Source organism: Saccopteryx bilineata, chromosome 4 (genome assembly GCF_036850765.1).
Source record: "Saccopteryx bilineata isolate mSacBil1 chromosome 4, mSacBil1_pri_phased_curated, whole genome shotgun sequence".
Classification (NCBI taxonomy): Eukaryota; Metazoa; Chordata; class Mammalia; order Chiroptera; family Emballonuridae; genus Saccopteryx; species Saccopteryx bilineata.
Window position 1 is genome coordinate 192,398,276 of NC_089493.1, and position 18,053 is coordinate 192,416,328.

The window sequence follows — 18,053 nt, forward strand, 5'->3', positions numbered from 1 at the left end:
TAGAATTCAGTGGGTTGGTACCCCGGTTCTGAGCTTCCCCTTGCCTGCCCACCTTCATGCCCCCTAAAATCACTTTGCCCCAGTATTAGAAGTCGAGGCAGTCACTGTGGTTACACACTAAACTGATTACAGAGGCGAGGCATCCCATGTAGGGAGAGATAACAGCTGACCGTGGTTCAAGGGGCGTGGGTTTGTCTCATTTCACGAGATTGATTATTCAGACAAAATCCTACTTCTGCCTTTAGATATCTAATTGTCTTTAGAACAACGCGAAGTATAAATAAATAAAATACCCTACTTTTTCTAAACTAGAATTTGGTACATTGACCACGCCCAACATTCTTGGCGGCTGCTCTCCCAATCAAAGCCAGATTGTTAATGGTCCCTCAGAATTGTGCTTCTGGAGAAGATGCCTTAAAATTTTCATCATCCTGCTTAGGTCTTTCTAAAGCTTATTTCTGCGTAAGAGCTGTTTTAACTATCTGCTCCATTTTTATATTAGACTTTCTTTTTTTAACATCCTGGGTCAATTTTTGCTTAGCATTAAAAAAAAATTTTAAGTGAAATATCCAAGAAGGAACCTCTCTGCAATTTGGAATTTGCATTTAAATATATCTACATACACTGCCGGTGGGAGTGTAAATTAGGTTCAATCTTTTTGCAAAGCAATTTGGCAAGGAGGTTCAAGAGCCTTTAAAAATGTTTGCACCCTTTGACTTCATATTATTTCATATGTGGGAATGTAGCTCATAGAAATAGTCCAAAAGGAACAGTCCAAAATGCAGAGATTTTGGTCCGTGTATCCATCTGATACATAAAAAAGTGAGGGCTCAATAAACAAATAAAACCTATACTTAAAGCACAGAAATGTCTGGTGAGATAGAAGTCTGCCAAATTAAATTTATTCTGATGAATTGATATTGTCCTGGGTCCCAGTCATGAGCATTCAAAAGAGCTTATAAATGGATGTTTCTGAGTTTGCACAGGTTGATCTGACATTCAGGCACTATGTCACAGAGCCTCTTATACTCAACTGAGTATTCCCGTAGGCAGACAGACATCACTTCCTTGAAGGAGAAATGCTGCATGTAATATCTTCAAAGGGATTGCTTTGTCCTGAATTTTGTTCTCGAAATTGCTGAAACCAAGACTTCCGCTATGTTTATTAAACAGATGGTAGGCACCCAAGTGATGAGTGTTTTCTGATGAGTACTGTGGAGTTGGCGCGAGGAAGAGAGCGCAATCTCACCGAGAGTCTCAGCAACGGATGTTCTCCATCCTGCCTTTATCTTATAGCAGGGACACGAGCTCGGCTATCACACGAGGCTGGACTCTGGCTTCTATACGGCAGTAGCTCTAGGACCTTTAATTTCTGTGTAGGTTGGTTTCTCACCTGTAAAATTGGGCCATAACTATGCTCCAAACTCTGTGGGGGCTCTTTGTTAACTCTTCTCTTTATGTCTAGCTTTGCCTATCTAAACTTATGGTGGGGCCTAATCCACTTCAGGCCTTCTACAGACTGACCTGTGGTGGTACCGTGTATAGCACATCAATCTGGGATGTTGAGGTCACTGGTTCAAAACCCTGGGCTTGCCTGGTCAAGGCACATACTAATGCTTCTTGCTCCCCCCCTTCCTCCCCTCTAAAATCGATAAATAAAATCTGAAAAATTAAAATTAAAAAAAGCCTGACCTGTGGTGGCGCAGTGGATAAAGCATTGACCTGGAATGCTGAGGTTGCCAGTTCGGAGCCCTGGGCTTCCCTGGTCAAGGCACATATGCGAGTTGATGCTTCCTGCTCCTCCCCGCTCTTCTCTCTTTCCCCTCTCTCTCTAAACATGAATAAATAAAGTATAAAAAAAAAGTTTAAAGAAAAATAAAATTAAATTAAAAATGACCTACACATCAAGAAAGTGCCTTCTTGCTATGTGTGTGAATGCACTTTGCTATTTTTCATAACATATTTATTGAGATATAATCCATGTGCTATATATTTCACAAATTTCAAGTGTATAATTTGATGGGCTTTATTTTTTTAACTGTATTTTTAAAAATACTTTATTTGTTGATTTTAGAGAGAGGAGGAAGAGAGAGAGAAGGGGGTAGAGGAGTGGGAAGCATCAACTCATAGTCGTTGCTCCTGGTGCATGCCTTGACCGGGCAAGCCCAGGGTTTTGAACCTGTGACCTCAGCGTTCCAGGTTGACGCTCTATACACTGCACCACCACAGGTCAGATTTGATGGTTTTTAGCATATGCACAATCAATCAATTTCAGAACACTTCATCACCCCAAAAAGAAACCCCATAGCTATTAGCAGTCACTCCCCATTTCCTACCAACCATCAGCCCCAATCTATTTTTTTTATCTCTAGAGATCTGTCTAAAAATTTAGACATTTTATCTAAATAGAATCCTATGTGATCCTTTGTGACTGGTTATAATGTGTACAACATAATGTTTTCACGATTCATCCATGTTGTATCAGTCCTTCATTCCTTTTTATGGCTGAGTAATATTCCACTGTGTGCCTAGGTCACATTTTGTTAATCCATTCATCAGTTGGTGGGCATTTGGCTTGTTTCTACCTTTTCGCTATTATGAATCATGCTGTTATAAATGTTCATGTACACATTTTTGTTTGAATATCTGCTTTCAATTCTTTTAGGAGTAGAATGGGTGGTTCATATGATAATTTGATGTTTAACTTATGGAAGAGCCGCCAGACCATTCTATACAGTGAGCATCACTTGACCTTCCCAGCAGCAGTGTACGAGGGTTCCAATTTCTCTACATCCTTGACAACACTTGCTATTTTCAGAGTTACTGTTACTACTACAGCCATCTGACTGAGCATGCCATGGTACTTCATTGTGGGGTTGATTGGCATTTTCCCCTGATAACTATGATATTGAGCATCTTTACATGTGCTTGTTCATCCTCTGTATATATCTTCCTTGGGGAAATATTTATTTAAGTCCTTTTGCCCATTTTTCAATTGCCTGTTCTGTTTGTTGTTGTGTTGTAAGAGTTAACTATAGGTCTTTACAGATGCCTTTTATTAGACTGAGGAATTCCCCTTTCATTCCTAGTTTATTGAGGGTTTATTTTAATTAATGGACTTTAGACAGAGAGAGGGAAGGGGGAGAGGGAGGGAGGGAGGGAGGGAGGGAGGGAGAGAGAGAGAGAGAGAGAGAGGAGGCATTCATTTGTTATTCTACTTAGTTGTGTACACCTTCATTGGTCACTTTCAGTATGTGCTCTGACCAGGGATAGATCCTGCAACCTTGGTGTTCTGGGGAAGATGCTCTAACTGACTGAGCTAACTGGCCAGGGCTGTGTGGGTTATTTTTGCTTTGTTTATTTGTGTGTTTTTTTAAATCAAGAATGGATTTGGCCTGAACTGTGGGGGCACAGTGGATAGAGAATTGACCTGGAAGCCTGACCAGGTGGTGGTGCAGTGGATAGAGCGTCGGACTGGGATGCAGAGGACCCAGGTTCGAGACCCCGAGGTCGCCAGCTTGAGCGCGGGCTCATCTAGTTTGAGCAAAAGCCCACCAGCTTGGACCCAAGGTCGCTGGCTCCAGCAAGGGGTTGCTCAGTCTGCTGAAGGCCCATGGTCAAGGCACATATGAGAAATCAATCAATGAACAACTAAGGTGTCGCAACACGCAATGAAAAACTAATGATTGATGCTTCTCATCTCTCTGTCCCTGTCTGTCCCTCTCTCTGACTCACTCTCTGTCTCTGTAAAAAATAAATAAATAAATAAAATTTTAAAAAAAGAGAATTGACCTGGAATGCTCAGATCAGCAGTTTGAAACCCCGGGCTTGCACAGTCAAGGCACATAAGCGAAGCAACCACAAATTGATGCTGCTCTCCCCCCCCCCCGAAAAAAAATCAATAAATAAAATCTTAAAGAAAATGGGTTTGGATTTTGCCAATGCCTTTTGCATTGAATGGTCATAAGGCTTGTGTGTGTGTGTGTGTGTGTGTGTGTGTATTCTTCTGAAGTGAGAAGCAGGGAGGCAGACAGACTTCTGCATGCACCCAACTGGGATTCACCCGGCATGCCCACCAGGGGGCAATGCTCTGACCATCAGGGCTGTTGCTCCCCTGTGACTGGAGCCATCCTCAGTGCCTGGGCCAACTTTGCTCCAATGAAGCCTTGGCTGCAGAAGAGGAAGAGAGAGACAGAGAGGAAGGAGAGGGGGAAGGGTGGAGAAGCAGATGGGTGCTTCTCCTATGTGCCCTGGCTGGGAATCAAACCCAGGACTTTCACACTCCTGGCCGACGCTCTACTGCTGAGCCAACCAGCCAGGGCCTGGCTTCTCCTTCTTAGTTTGTTATTATGATCAATAACACTGGTGGATTTTTTCAAATATTAAACCAATCTCGAATTCCTTGGATAAATCTGACTTGATCATGTTTGTCTTTTTTAATACACTGTTGGATTCAATTTACTAAAATTTTGTCCAAAATGTTTGCAGCTACTTTTATGAGGGATATTTGTCCATAATTTATTTTTTTCTTTAAAGTTCTTTCTTTAGTTTTGTTTCCTTACATTTCAACTTTATGGAAGAGCAAAGGAACTCCGAGTAAAGGATGGCTGACTGAGAAGCAGCCACGCCCCCAGGGCGGAGGTAGTACACTTAAGAAAGACGTCCCTTTAGGGTTAAGAGCCAGACCACCTCAAAGATGACAGGGCCCTGGTGTGGTGAACAGTAGATAGATTACTGTTCTGACACATCAGTGGACGGGCTGGAAATCCGTCCTGGAAGATGCTGGAAAGATGTCTGAGGAGGTATCTCCCCAGAGCCACCATGCTATAAACATGAGGGGAACGCGTGGGGAAGCTGGGGCGTCCTAGGTGTTGTGGACCCTTCTGCCTTGCCTGAGCGGGTCCGTGGAGAAGCTGCCGCCGCCGCAGGAGGCTGATGCTGGAGCAGCAATGTAGCCTGAAGCGGCTACACGAGAGAAGCTGTCTGTGCTGCAGGAAGCTAGGCGCTGGGCAGGCTGCACACACCCCAGGAGCCTGGCCCCAGAGAAGGTGCCCATGCTGTGGGAGCCCACTGAGCCAGCAAATGGGAATTCCTCCTGCAGTGTCTCTCCAGTGCCCTCTACTGTCAAAGCTAAATATCGTGCCAACTGGCACAGGCACATTTAAAGGGCACGTAGATCCATTTTCACAGAGCAGGCAAGAAGTCCTGGAGTGGGAAAACCGTAATTTTTCAGCTATTCAGCTATAATATTTGCTGTAGACTGAATGTTTGTGCCCTCCCCCCCAATTCAATGTTGAAACCCTAATGTGAGAGTATCTGTGCTGTTTGAGGTAATTAAGTCATGAGAGTGGAACACCCACGATGGGATTAGTGTCCTTATAAGAAGATAGAGCCCGGGACAGATAGCTCGGTGGTTAGAACGTTGTCCCGAAGTGCAAAGGTTGCTGGTTTCGATCCCTGGGTCAGGGCACTTTCAGGAACAGATCAATGTTCTTGTCCCTCTCCCTGGTGTCTCCCTTCCTCTCTTTCTCTCTAAACTCAATACAATAAACGTTCAAACAAAAAGAAAAGAGAGACATTCCTTTCTCTCTCTCTCTCATGTGAGGATACAAAGAGACAAGGGCTCTCACCAGAACCTGACCATGCAGAGTAAGAGAAATAAATGTCTAAACCACCCAGTCCACAGTATTCTATTACAGCAGCCTGACCTGACTCATACGAAAGTAAAGATTGATTCAGGCAAAAATCACCAACGGATGTCAAATATATTAAGGAATTTTGATGAGGCACTGGATGGATATTTGCATTGTCTTAAAACATCACCCCCGGCCCTGGCCGGTTGGCTCAGCGGTAGAGCATCGGCCTAGCGTGCAGGAGTCCTGGGTTCGATTCCCGGCCAGGGCACACAGGAGAAGCGCCCATCTGCTTCTCCACCCCTACCCCTCTCCTTCCTCTCTGTCTCTCTCTTCTCCTCCCGCAGCCGAGGCTCCATTGGAGCAAAGATGGCCTGGGCGCTGGGGATGGCTCTGTGGCCTCTGCCTCAGGCGCTAGAATGGCTCTGGATGCAACAGAGCGATGCCCCAGAGGGACAGAACATCGCCCCCTGGTGGGCATGCCGGGTGGATCCCAGTCGGGTGCATGCGGGAGTCTGTCTGACTGCCTCCCCATTTCCAGCTTCGGAAAAATGAAAAAAAAATAATAATAAATTAAAACAACAACAACACATCACCCCCCCAAAAAAAAATCACCTCCCAGATTGCTTCTTCATTGCAAGTAGAACACAGTAAGAACAGAAGAAAAAATGCACATACCTTGACCAAATGACCAAGTGGACATTGTGTGACTCCACATGGGATTCCTGGAGAATGACTAGGTCACTCCTGTAGGACTCTGACTGGAGATGGCTAGATAGCCTGAATGGAACAATGGGGAAACATCAGTCAAATACAAATAGAGGACATTTGCTAATAAAAAGAGAGGAGAGGCTATATATTGTTTAAAATGTCAATGTCATTAAAGCCAAAGACTAGCTGAGAAACTGTTCCAGATCACAAGGACACAAGGAGACCAAAGAGCCAGGATTCTATAAAGGACAATATTGGGTTAATCCATAAAATTGGAATATAAACGGTAGATAATGTGAAATTTCCTGCAGTTAATAATTGCTCTGTGACTGTGAACAAGAACGTTTTTACTTTTAGGTAAAACACACTGATGAGAAAAAAAAAACACAAAACACTGATGGTTTAGGGGTAAAAAGGTATAATATACATAACTTACTCTCAAATAGTCCAGAAAAAATTACACAAGGGCAAACGATAAAAGGGGGCATCATGTTAACAACAGGTAAATCCAGACAAAGATGTTCTTCTCTTGCAACTTTTCTACAGGATTGAAACCTATCTCCAAGTAAGTTGTGGTTCCCCACGCGCCTTCCGGTCAGCTGGGGCTAGCTAATCAGTGGGGGACAACTGGACTTCACTCCAGGCTGAGCATCGAGTCAAGGTTTATCTCAGATGTCTTTCATTCTCCTCCGAGCAATATGCTAAAACGGCATATTCTTCTCACTGCTAAGGCAGTGTTGCAAGAAGACCCAGCCAATAGCACAAACACAGGTTGAACCCTCTGCTTGCATCACACCTGGCTACATCAGTGGTAGTCAACCTGGTCCCTACCGCCTACTAGTGGGCGTTCCAGCTTTCATGGTGGGTGGTAGCGGAGCAACCAAAGTATAAATAAAAAGATAGATTTAACTATAGTAAGTTGTTTGTTTGTTTTTTAAATATTTTTTAAAGTTTTTTTAAAAATTTTTTTATTCATTTTAGAGAGGAGAGAGAAAGGGAGAGAGAGAGACAGAGAGGGAGAGAGAGAGAGGAGAGAGAGACAGAGAGAGAAGGTGGGGAGGAGCTAGAAGCATCAACTCCCATATGTACCTTGACCGGGCAAGCCCAGGGTTTCGAACGGGCGACCTCAGCATTTCCAGGTCAATGCTTTATCCACTGCGCCACCACAGGCCAGGCTATAGTAAGTTGTTTTATAAAGAGTTATTCTGCCAAACTTAGCAAAAATCCAACATAAAGTACTAAGTAATTTTTTTTTTTTTTTACAGAGACAGAGAGTCAGAGAGAGGGATAGACAGGGACAGACAGACAGCAGGAACGAAGAGATGAGAAGCATCAATCATTAGTTTTTTGTTGCGCATTGCGACACTTTAGTTGTTCATTGATTGCTTTCTCATATGTGCCTTGACCACGGGCCTTCAGCAGACCGAGTAACCCCTTGCCCAAGCCAGCGATCTTGGGTCCAAGCTGGTGAGCTTTTGCTCAAACCAGATGAGACCACACTCAAACCTGGGTCCTCGGCATCGTAGTCCGACGCTCTATCCACTGTGCCACTCAGGCTGGTAAGTAATTATTATTTTACGCTTTAACTTGCTATAACTCTGCTTTATAAATTTTTTGTTTGTTTGTTTGTTTGTTTTTTGCATTTTTCTGAAGCTGGAAACAGGGAGAGACAGTCAGACAGACTCCCGCATGCGCCCGACCGGGATCCACCCGGCACGCCCACCAGGGGGCGACGCTCTACCCACCAGGGGGCGATGCTCTGCCCATCCTGGGCGTCGCCATGTTGCGACCCTCCTGGGTGTCGCCATGTTGCGACCAGAGCCACTCTAGCGCCTGGGGCAGAGGCCACAGAGCCATCCCCAGCGCCCGGGCCATCTTTGCTCCAATGGAGCCTTGGCTGCGGGAGGGGAAGAGAGAGACAGAGAGGAAGGCGCGGCGGAGGGGTGGAGAAGCAAATGGGCGCTTCTCCTATGTGCCCTGGCCGGGAATCGAACCCGGGTCCTCCGCACGCTAGGCCGACGCTCTACCGCTGAGCCAACCGGCCAGGGCTGCTTTATAAATTTTATAAAGTAAAGTTACTTCCCTACTTTATAAATCACCATTACTGTGGAACTGGTGGGCGGTTGGAAAATTTTACTACTAACAGAGATACAAAAGTGGGTGGTAGGTATAAAAAGGTTGACTAACCCTGAGCTACATGATTCAATTCACCTGATTCTGATGGAGAATCACTTCATCCCCTACACAAGGGTGGTCCTGTCACCCAGACTTTAGCCAAGCAGTGTATCACAAACGCATGATGGGTTTAGGATGAACATATGACCCATTCTGGACCAGATTTGGGACTTTTTTTTTTTTTTTAACAACTTTTTAGAGGAAAGAATATCTTTTTTTTCTGAATCTGAATTTAGGGGAAAGTAAATTTGGAAGTTTTTAGAGCCCTCCTAAGGGGAACAATTTACAACAGGAGAGAGCCTACCCAAGAGGGAAGTCAACACAGAGGAAAATGTAGTTGAGAAAGAGGGAAAAAAGAGCAAGCCCTGAATATCATCTGAGCTGGGTCCCACGATGCCTCAATCTGCTCCCTGGGAATTTTCAGTTCCATGAATCAATACATTTTAATTTTAATCCCTGTAAGCCTGTTTGAATTGGATTTCTCTTGCTTGAGGGTAGAAAGCAGGTTTTCTTTTCTGTTTTTTAATTTATTTTTTTTTAAGACAGCAAGGAAGGGAGAAAAACACAATCGCTGCTGCACCCATTGGTTGATTCCTCTACGCACCTCCACCAGGGATCCAACCCGCAACCTCCAGCCAACTGAACCACCTGGCCAGGGCAGGTTTTTTGTTTGTTTGGTTGGTTGGTTTTTTGTTTTTTTTTGTATTTTTCTGAAGCTGGAAACGGGGAGAGACAGACAGACTCCCGCATGCGCCCTGCGCCCGACCGGGATCCACCCGGCACGCCCACCAGGGGCGACGCTCTGCCCACCAGGGGGCGATGCTCTGCCCCTCCGGGGCGTCGCTCTGCCTCGACCAGAGCCACTCTAGCGCCTGGGGCAGAGGCCAAGGAGCCATCCCCAGCGCACGGGCTATCTTTGCTCCAATGGAGCCTTGGCTGCAGGAGGGGAAGAGAGAGACAGAGAGGAAGGAGGGGGCGGGAGGAGAAGCAAATGGGCGCTTCTCCTATGTGCCCTGGCCGGGAATCGAACCCGGTTCCCCCACACGCCAGGCCGACGCTCTACTGCTGAGCCAACAGGCCAGGGCCCAGGGCAGGTTTTATTTAATTTTGTCTCCCAAGCTCCTAGAGGACGATGCCTGGCACTGTGTACCAAATAGAATGGCTTCAACTTTACCCTGGGCAGGTGAAGAGTAACTGGAGGGCTTGAAGCAGCAAAGACACACGGAGCACTTGTGTATGAGCACCGTAGATGGGTGGAACTTGATGTTTTTCCGCGCCTAAAAGCAAGCAGAGGCGAACACCCTATCCTCACCCCATAGACCACCTAGCTGAAGTGACATACCTCCTGACGGCAGGAAGACGGAGCCGGAACTGAGTTATCCGCTTCCTCTACGGGTATGGGAGAGATAGGACTTCTCTTTGATTAGTTGTCCCAAATGCCTTCCGATCGATCACCTTCCAGTACCCACGAGGCGACACTGCCTAATAGAATAGAGTTCCTGTTCTTCAAAATGCCCGGCAGAAAGTCCTGAGGTTGAGTCTCATTGGCTTGGCTTGGGCCATGTACCCATTATTGAGCCAATTGTAGCCAGGAGTCTGGGCTGTCTTGATTGGTCAGGTCTGGGTCATGTGCTTATGGTTGCCGCCAATGAGTGAAGCCCATCCTACCACAAAGCATGTGGGTTGAGAGAAAGGGAAAAGTGGTTTCCCAAAGGAAAGGGAAGCTGGTTATAATGCCCTCTATACACAAACGTGTGCTCACTCGCGCCTGTAATTATGTCAGTATCAACAATAATGATAGTTTTTACTGTCCATTCGGTGTGTACTGTGCGCTTAGCGCTGTTCTCATGGCTTTACACCTATTAACGCATTTAATTTTTACACCAACCCTGAAAGCCATGTGCTATTACTATCCTCACTTTATAGGCGAGAATTTAGTTCTGTCTAAACTCAAATTACCATGCTACATTGTCTCACATTAAGAAAACGTCAGATGTACTGACTGGAGTATTTGTCTGATTTTTTTCATCTCCCGCGACCCACTAACACAGCTAACACTAAGCACTATAATGACCCGACACCCTCCCAGACTTGACCACATCCTCAGGAGCCAGAAAAGTCACGGGAGATCCCCGCCCGCAGGGGTCCCAGCCTGGTGGAAACACGGTACAATGTGGTAAGTGTTATAACAACTCTGTGTAAAGAATTCTCCTTTTGTTTCCTTCCACACAAAGGGTTTTAAAAATCTTATTACAATTCAGTAGTGTTATGAAAAGAGGCTCAAAGTATAGTAGGCAGTTAGGCATAAGCAGAGTAAGAAGGATTACCGAGGTACCAAAGGTCACCAGGCGAAAAGCCCGGGGTTCCAAGCTAAGGATAAAACCAGGCTGGGATCCTACCCCTCGGGTGACCTTCCCTCCCTTAGGATGAGGTTTAGACCCCCGGAAGTGGTCATGGGATTTGGACCCACCCCTGACCTTTCCTCCCCTGTCCTGTGCCTAATCATGCAGGTTACAGCCCCTTCGAGGGAAAAGGAACAGAGCAGGTTGGAGAATAGCCCTAAAGCATTAAGCCCCCAGGACAATAAGGTTCTGCCCGGCTGGACATCAAACACATTTAGGCCTCAGTTTCAGCTCCAGGCCCAGAAAAAGCAGCAAAATCAGAGAAGTGAAGCCTCGTCTGACCTCAGGATCAGCTGCTTGGCTAATAACCCTCTGCCCTGGCGCCCACCAATGGGTATAGACCACGCCCCTGAATGGACACACCTGGAAAGCTGATGAATATTCTGTTGTGATCCTCCCCTGAGACCTCCAGATAAATAGCCTCAAGGAGGAGGACCCAGTGCACATCTCTCCCTCTCTCTCCCCTCCCCCCGGCACTCCCCCCACCCCACCCCACCCCGGGCCCCTTTCCCTGCATCTCTCTTTCTCCTGAGCTCCCAGAGCCCTTCTTCTTCCTCTGTAACTTGTTTCCTGAGCCCATTCCTGTTACAGCTCATTTCTCCTACCTCTGTGACTGTCTAAATAAACTTGCTCTTACAGTTTGAGTCTTGACTCTGAATTCTTTCTTAGCCAAAGCTCAAGTACCGAGGTTGCTGAACCGAGGCCCTGTCTGACTCCACCAGCCTAACGCCTGGTGCCATTATCCTCGCCAACGAAAGAACTTCAGTTAAAATCAAAACCATTTCTAGCATTATTAGAGCATTATTATCGAGCATTATTAGATCCAGAAAGGGTGATCAAATGCAGTGGTCCTGTTCAGATTCCGCTTTGCAGTGATGGACATGTGTCCACTTGCCAGCTTCCAGAGTGCCGTAATCACCCTTTCCCGTTTCTCCCACCACATTCGGTCTGTGTTTGCCTTAAATTGTCTCCTGCCCCCTAGCCCTAACAAAAAAGCATTCAAATTAATCCAGTATTTTTTAAAGTGTGGAAAAGGCGATTTGGGTGGTATTTTCATGTGCATGAAATGACATCGAATTACAGTGCACAAGTTATTATCATTTTCTGTACTATAATTCTTTTGCTTTTAGAACTATCAAATCTCGGTTTGGTGGTAGCTTGTCTTTCACAACTCCTCAATACACGCTACTATTCTTTTAACAGAGGGAAAGAAAGCAAGCCTGAAGGTCAGAACATTTAGTCGGTGTAAAGCCAGTGGCCAGGGCCACTACTACCATCAGAGCCGCCTGGCCCATGCAGGTTCGCATTGGATTCGGACAGTCGGTAAAGAAACAACGGAGCCAAGAACTGATGGGCCATTATCTTTAATCCTAGCTTGCACTCGGTGGGCAAGTAAAAACACACACTGGGCTCCAAAACCCACTCACGTTCAGTGCTCACAAAGCTACTGACTTATCCAAGTTTCCTAGAATCAAAGGTTTCTAGCTCACCAGACTTATTCACCTCTGTTCCCCATCTCCTTCCTTCTCCCTGCACAAACTGGCTTCTCACTCAACACTCCGCCATCTTGGCTGCTTCCGCTGGCCTCCTCCACGTGGCCTCTTTCTGCTCTCTGCTCTGCTCTCTAATGCTAATCTCAGGAACCAAGAGCGCAAGCTCCTGTTCTGCCCCCATTTTATAGTGTAGAAATCAAAATCTTTAATCCAATATACAAAAATAGGGAAGTCTCTATACAAAGTCACTTCTCTGAGGCATGATGGGATTGTACCACCCCACATTAAAAAGGGTGGGAAAGGCTTAATCCCAAAACCAAGCCCCAGGCTACAAGGATTCTGCCTGCCCACCGCCAGCCCCCAACACACATTAATATCACCTGGGCGGCCCTGGCCGGTTGGCTCAGCGGTAGAGCATCGGCCTAGCATGCGGAGGACCCGGGTTCGATTCCCGGCCAGGGCACACAGGAGAAGCGCTTTCCTCTCTGTCTCTCTCTTCCTCTCCCGCAGCCGAGGCTCCATTGGAGCAAAGATGGCCCGGGCGCTGGGGATGGCTCTGTGGCCTCTGCCTCAGGTACTAGAGTGGCTCTGGTCGCAACATGGCGACGCCCAGAATGGGCAGATTATCGCCCCCTGGTGGGCAGAGCTTCGCCCCTGGTGGGCGTGCCGGGTGGATCCCGGTCGGGTGCATGCGTGAGTCTGTCTGACTGTCTCTCCCCGTTTCCAGCTTCAGAAAAATGAAAAAAAAAAAAAAATTACCTGGGCAAGGGCCTCCAAGTGGGCAGCGTCATCTTTAACAAAGTGAGCATAATACATTTTATCTGCCCAACAGTCGGCAATTAACTGCACCTAGCTGGAACCCAACGACCATTTCACTTTCATTCATTACTTTTAGGGACACCTACTATTAATGGAAAACTAGACAGCATTTCAAGTTATTGTCATGATATAAGTCTTCCCTTCAAAGAAATAGATTTAACTTTTGAGTCCATCAGTTTAAAGTAAACTATGAAGTAGATGCTGGAACAGGCAGGATGTGGACACGGCAGCAGTTGTGAGGGGCTCCTCAAATAGCTCACGTTTGGGAATCACTGTCCTTACCTCCTGGGCCCCCTATTTTTGGCCTTTCAAGACCGTTCCCTAATCTTCAACCCCAGGCAAGTTTCCCTTCCCACGGCGCGCCCCTCCAATATTTTGTGTAGATTTCCCCCGGTTATGTGTCATTGTTTGCAGGTCTTTCTGTCTCTTACTCATGTCTCTGTCCTCGGCTCCCAGCACCCAGCCTGGCCCAGGGCAGGCCCCGGGATCCGGTTGGTTGTTCCTGCGCTCTCATGCACGAAGATGGAGGTTTCGGGACGCCTGTTCAGGCTCCAGGTTCTGTCCTATCGTGCTGAAGCAGTTCTGTACCCCGGAAGTCCATCTGTCGTGGGTCTGCTGGGGCCACCACGGATGTCTGTGAAGGAGCCTCAGCGAGGGCACATTGGATTCATAACTGACGTTTGTGGCAAGTGTGTGTATTCGTGGTGGGTGTTACTGACCCACTCTTGGGGGTGAGAGGCAGACCTTGACTCTGCGGGGCATGCACTGCCCCTGTAGGCAGAATGAGAGCAGTCTGCCAGGGGGTGCCAGCTCTCCTCCCTGCCGTCAAAGCTACTTGCTAGCCCACCACGGGGCAGCTGTCTCTCAGCCCACACAGAAGGGACGTTTTAATTGTTGTTGGAACATCCAACTTTCGATGATGAGTGATAAGCACAGAGGTGGGCACCCTTACCATCTGTGAGTGGGTAAGGACGGGCAGAGGATGGCAAGGTCGCACCTGGGTCTTACATGAATTCCAGGTTTATCTGTTTTGGTTTTTTTTTCTTTTTTGATTGATTCATTTTAGCGAGAGAAGAAGGAAGAGAGAGAGAGAGAGAGAGAGAGAGAGAGAGGAACATTGATCTGCTCCTCTATGTGCCCTAACGGGGGATCGAACCGGCAACCTCTGGGCTTCAGGGTCTTGATTCTAAATATTTGAAGTGCATCTTTGGGAATTCAGGAATTCCCCTTCCACCCCATCCCACCCTCAAACTGGTACCCCTTAGCTGAAAAACTACCAAGTGTGCTTTTTTTAAAAGGTAATTAAATATAAATAGAAGCAGAACTTAACACAGGCATCCCCATTATGGGATCGGAAGGGTGAAGAGTTTTGAAAAGCGGGAGCTTCTCCAAAGCATTTGCTTTTATCAACAAGCCCGCTCTGCCTATATATACACTTAGAGCACTACCGCGGAGTGTAGTGTTTCTGAGACTCTCTGCAGCTCATCCCCCGTGGGGCATCTGGGTTTGATGGAACAGAAGCCCAATGGGTAGAGCACACCTGAAAGAGAAGGTCCCCTCGTGGGCTTTGCCCTACTTGCCAGCGGCAGGAGTGATTAATCACTTAGTTTCTCAAACTTTACTTACCCGCGTCCCCTCAGGAGACCTGGGGCCCGGGGCTGCCCGAAGCAGCTCGCTGAAACCATTCCTTCCAAGTCTGCCGTTTTATCTTAAAAGTGCAGGCGAGTTTTGTATTCTACACTGCACAGCATATCCCTATTTGTTTCAATGCGAGTGTGTGTTGAAATATATAGCTACCTGGTGAAATTGCTTAAATCTCTACTCCTAGCTTTTATTCCCCCCTCTCCCCCCCACCCGTGTCCAACTTTGGGGTAAAAACGAAGTTCCAGCAGCAGCTTTGGGTGTGGCTGAACACACAGTAGCCGTGTACTCCCGAGGGGCGGGGACAGAATGGAAAGCCCAGAAAATAAATCCACGTATAGATGTCAATTAATTTATGACAAAGGAGCCAAGAATATATAATGAGGAAAGCTTAGTTAGTATTTTCAAGCAATGGTGCTGGGAATACTTGACAGCCACGTGCAAAAGAATGAAACTGGATCACTATTTTACACTAGATACAAAAATTAATTCAAAAGGGACTAAAGACTTGAACGTTAAGATCCGAAATCTTAAAACTCCTAGAAGAAAACATAGGCAGTAAACTCCATGACATTGGCCCTGATGATGATTCTTTTTTTTTTTTTTTTGTAGTTGACCAAAAGCAAAGGTTAAAAAAAGCAAAAATAAACAAAGGGTACTATATCAAACTAAAAAAGCCTCTCCACAGGAGAAAAAGTCAATAAAATTAAAAGGCAATCTACCAAATGGGAGAAAATGTTTCCAAATCATCTATATAATAAGAGGTTAATATCCAAAATATATGTATATAAAGAATTCATATACTTCAACAGTAAAAAGCAAAACAAACCCACAATCTGATTTAAAATGAGCAGAAGATATGAATAGACATTTTCCCAAAGACATTCAGATGGCCAACATGGAAAGGTGCTCAACATCACTAATCATCAGAGAAATGCAAATCAGAACCACAATGAGGTCCCGCCTCATGCCTGTTAGAAGGGCTGTCATCAAAAAGGCAAGAGAGCCTGACCAGGCGGTGGCACAGTGGATAGAGCGTCGGATTGGGGTGTGGAGGACTCAGGTTGGAGACCCCGAGGTCGCCAGCTCGAGCGCAGGCTCATCTGGTTCGAGCAAAGCTCATCAGCTTGGACCCGAGGTCTCTGGCTCGAGCAAGGGATTACTCGGTCTGCTGAAGGCCCATGGTCAAGGCACATATGAGAAAGCAATCAATGAACAACTAAAGTGTCACAACGAAAAACTGATAATTGATGCTTCTCATCTCCGTTCCTGTCTGTCCCTCTCTCTGACTCTCTCAGTATCTGAAAAAAAAAAGAAAAGAGATAAGCATTGGTGAGGATAGAGAAAGGCAAAGCTTCATGCACCGTTGGCAGGAATGTGAATCGGTGCAGCCACTATGGTAAACAGTATGGAGTTTCCTCAAAAAAGTTAAACCTATCCAGCAATTCCACTTCTGGGGTTGGTACCCAAAAGAATCGAAACCAGGGACTCCAATAGATATTTTGTACTCTTGTGTTCACAGTGGCATTGTTCACAATAGCAGAAAGATGAGAGCAACCCAAGTGTCCATCAACGGATGAGAAAACAAAAGGTGGTATAAACATTCAATGGAGTATTTTTCAGCCTTAATACGGAAGGATTTTTTGACATGTTACAAAATGGATGAAACTTGAAGATGGTAAGTGAAATAAAAACCACAAAAGGACAAATCCTGTATAATGCCACTTAAATTAGGTACCTAGAGGGGATCAGATTCATAGAGACGGAAGGCAGAATTGTGTTTACCAGGGGTTGCGAGAAGAGGAGAATGAGGCGTTATTTAATGAGCACAGAATCTTAGCCGCGGAGAGATGAAAACGTCCCGGAGATGGTCGGTGGTGATGGTTGCATAACCATGCGAGTACACTTACTGCCACTAAGCCGGACACTTAACAAGGGCCGAAACGGTCAATTTTGGTTATGTGCATTTTACCACAATAAAGAATACAGTGAAGCCTGACCTGTGGTGGCGCAGTGGATAAAGCGTCGACCTGGAAATGCTGAGGTCGCCAGTTCAAAACCCTGGGTTTACCTGGTCAAGGCACAAATTAGAGTTGATGGTTCCTGCTCCTTTCCCCGTCTCTCTTTCTCTCTTTCTTTCTCTCTCTCCCGCTCTGTCTCTCTTCTTTAAAATGAATAAATTAAAAAAAAAAAAGAATAGCCTGACCTGTGGTGGCGCAGTGGATAAGCGTCGACCTGGAAATGCTGAGGTTGCTAGTTCGAAACCCTGGGCTTGCCTGGTCAAGGCACATATGGGAGTTGATGCTTCCAGCTCCTCCCCCCTTCTCTCTCTCTGTCTCTCCTCTCTCTCTCTCTTTTTCTGTCTCTCCTTCTCCTCTCTAAAATGAATAAATAATAAAAAAAATAAAATTAAAAAAATTTTAAAAAAAGATTAAAAAAAAAAGAATAGTGAAAATAGTTTAGCAAATCCATGTTCGCGGCAGCAAGGGCATGACCTGGTTCTCAGATCTCCTCCAAGGACACCTGTAGCTGCTGCTACTTCCCAAGGTACACAAGTGCCCTATCAGGCTTCTTGATCCTTCCAAGAGGGATTTCCAGAGGGCCCTTCAAGTGAGCTTTCTTATGGTCCCAAGATAAACCCCAGGAGAAAACCCAGCCAATCCACAGTTTTTTTGAACCGAAGACCAAGTTGGCCTGGTTACTCTGCCGAAGATGCTAAGACACGCCATGCATGTCAGAGTCCTCAGACGTACGCATGGTGAGGCACAGACTCAATTTCAACGCTGTGACATTCTGAATAACAATTACATTTGAGGATCAACAATAGCATTTTCCAAACTATGTTCTGTGGGATGTTCATAAATGTCCCATGAAAAGAAAAAAAAAAAAGAATTCTGTTGCCCAATACATTCTGGGAACACTGAATAAAGGCAGGGTAAACAGCTCTTTATTGCAGGATTCTCAGAGCCTTTAATGTGTGCTGTGTGACATGGGTCCCCAAGGAGGGAGGCTTGGATGATACTCACGCAGTGTTTGCCAAGTGGATCTGGCCACATAGTGTTTTGTCACGATCATGTGAGGGCCTGATGTTCCATAAACACACTTTGGAAAATCTTTGGTTTGGAGAAAAGTAATAAAATAGGAGGTGGATAGACACCAGGCCAAGGGTTGTTGGCAAA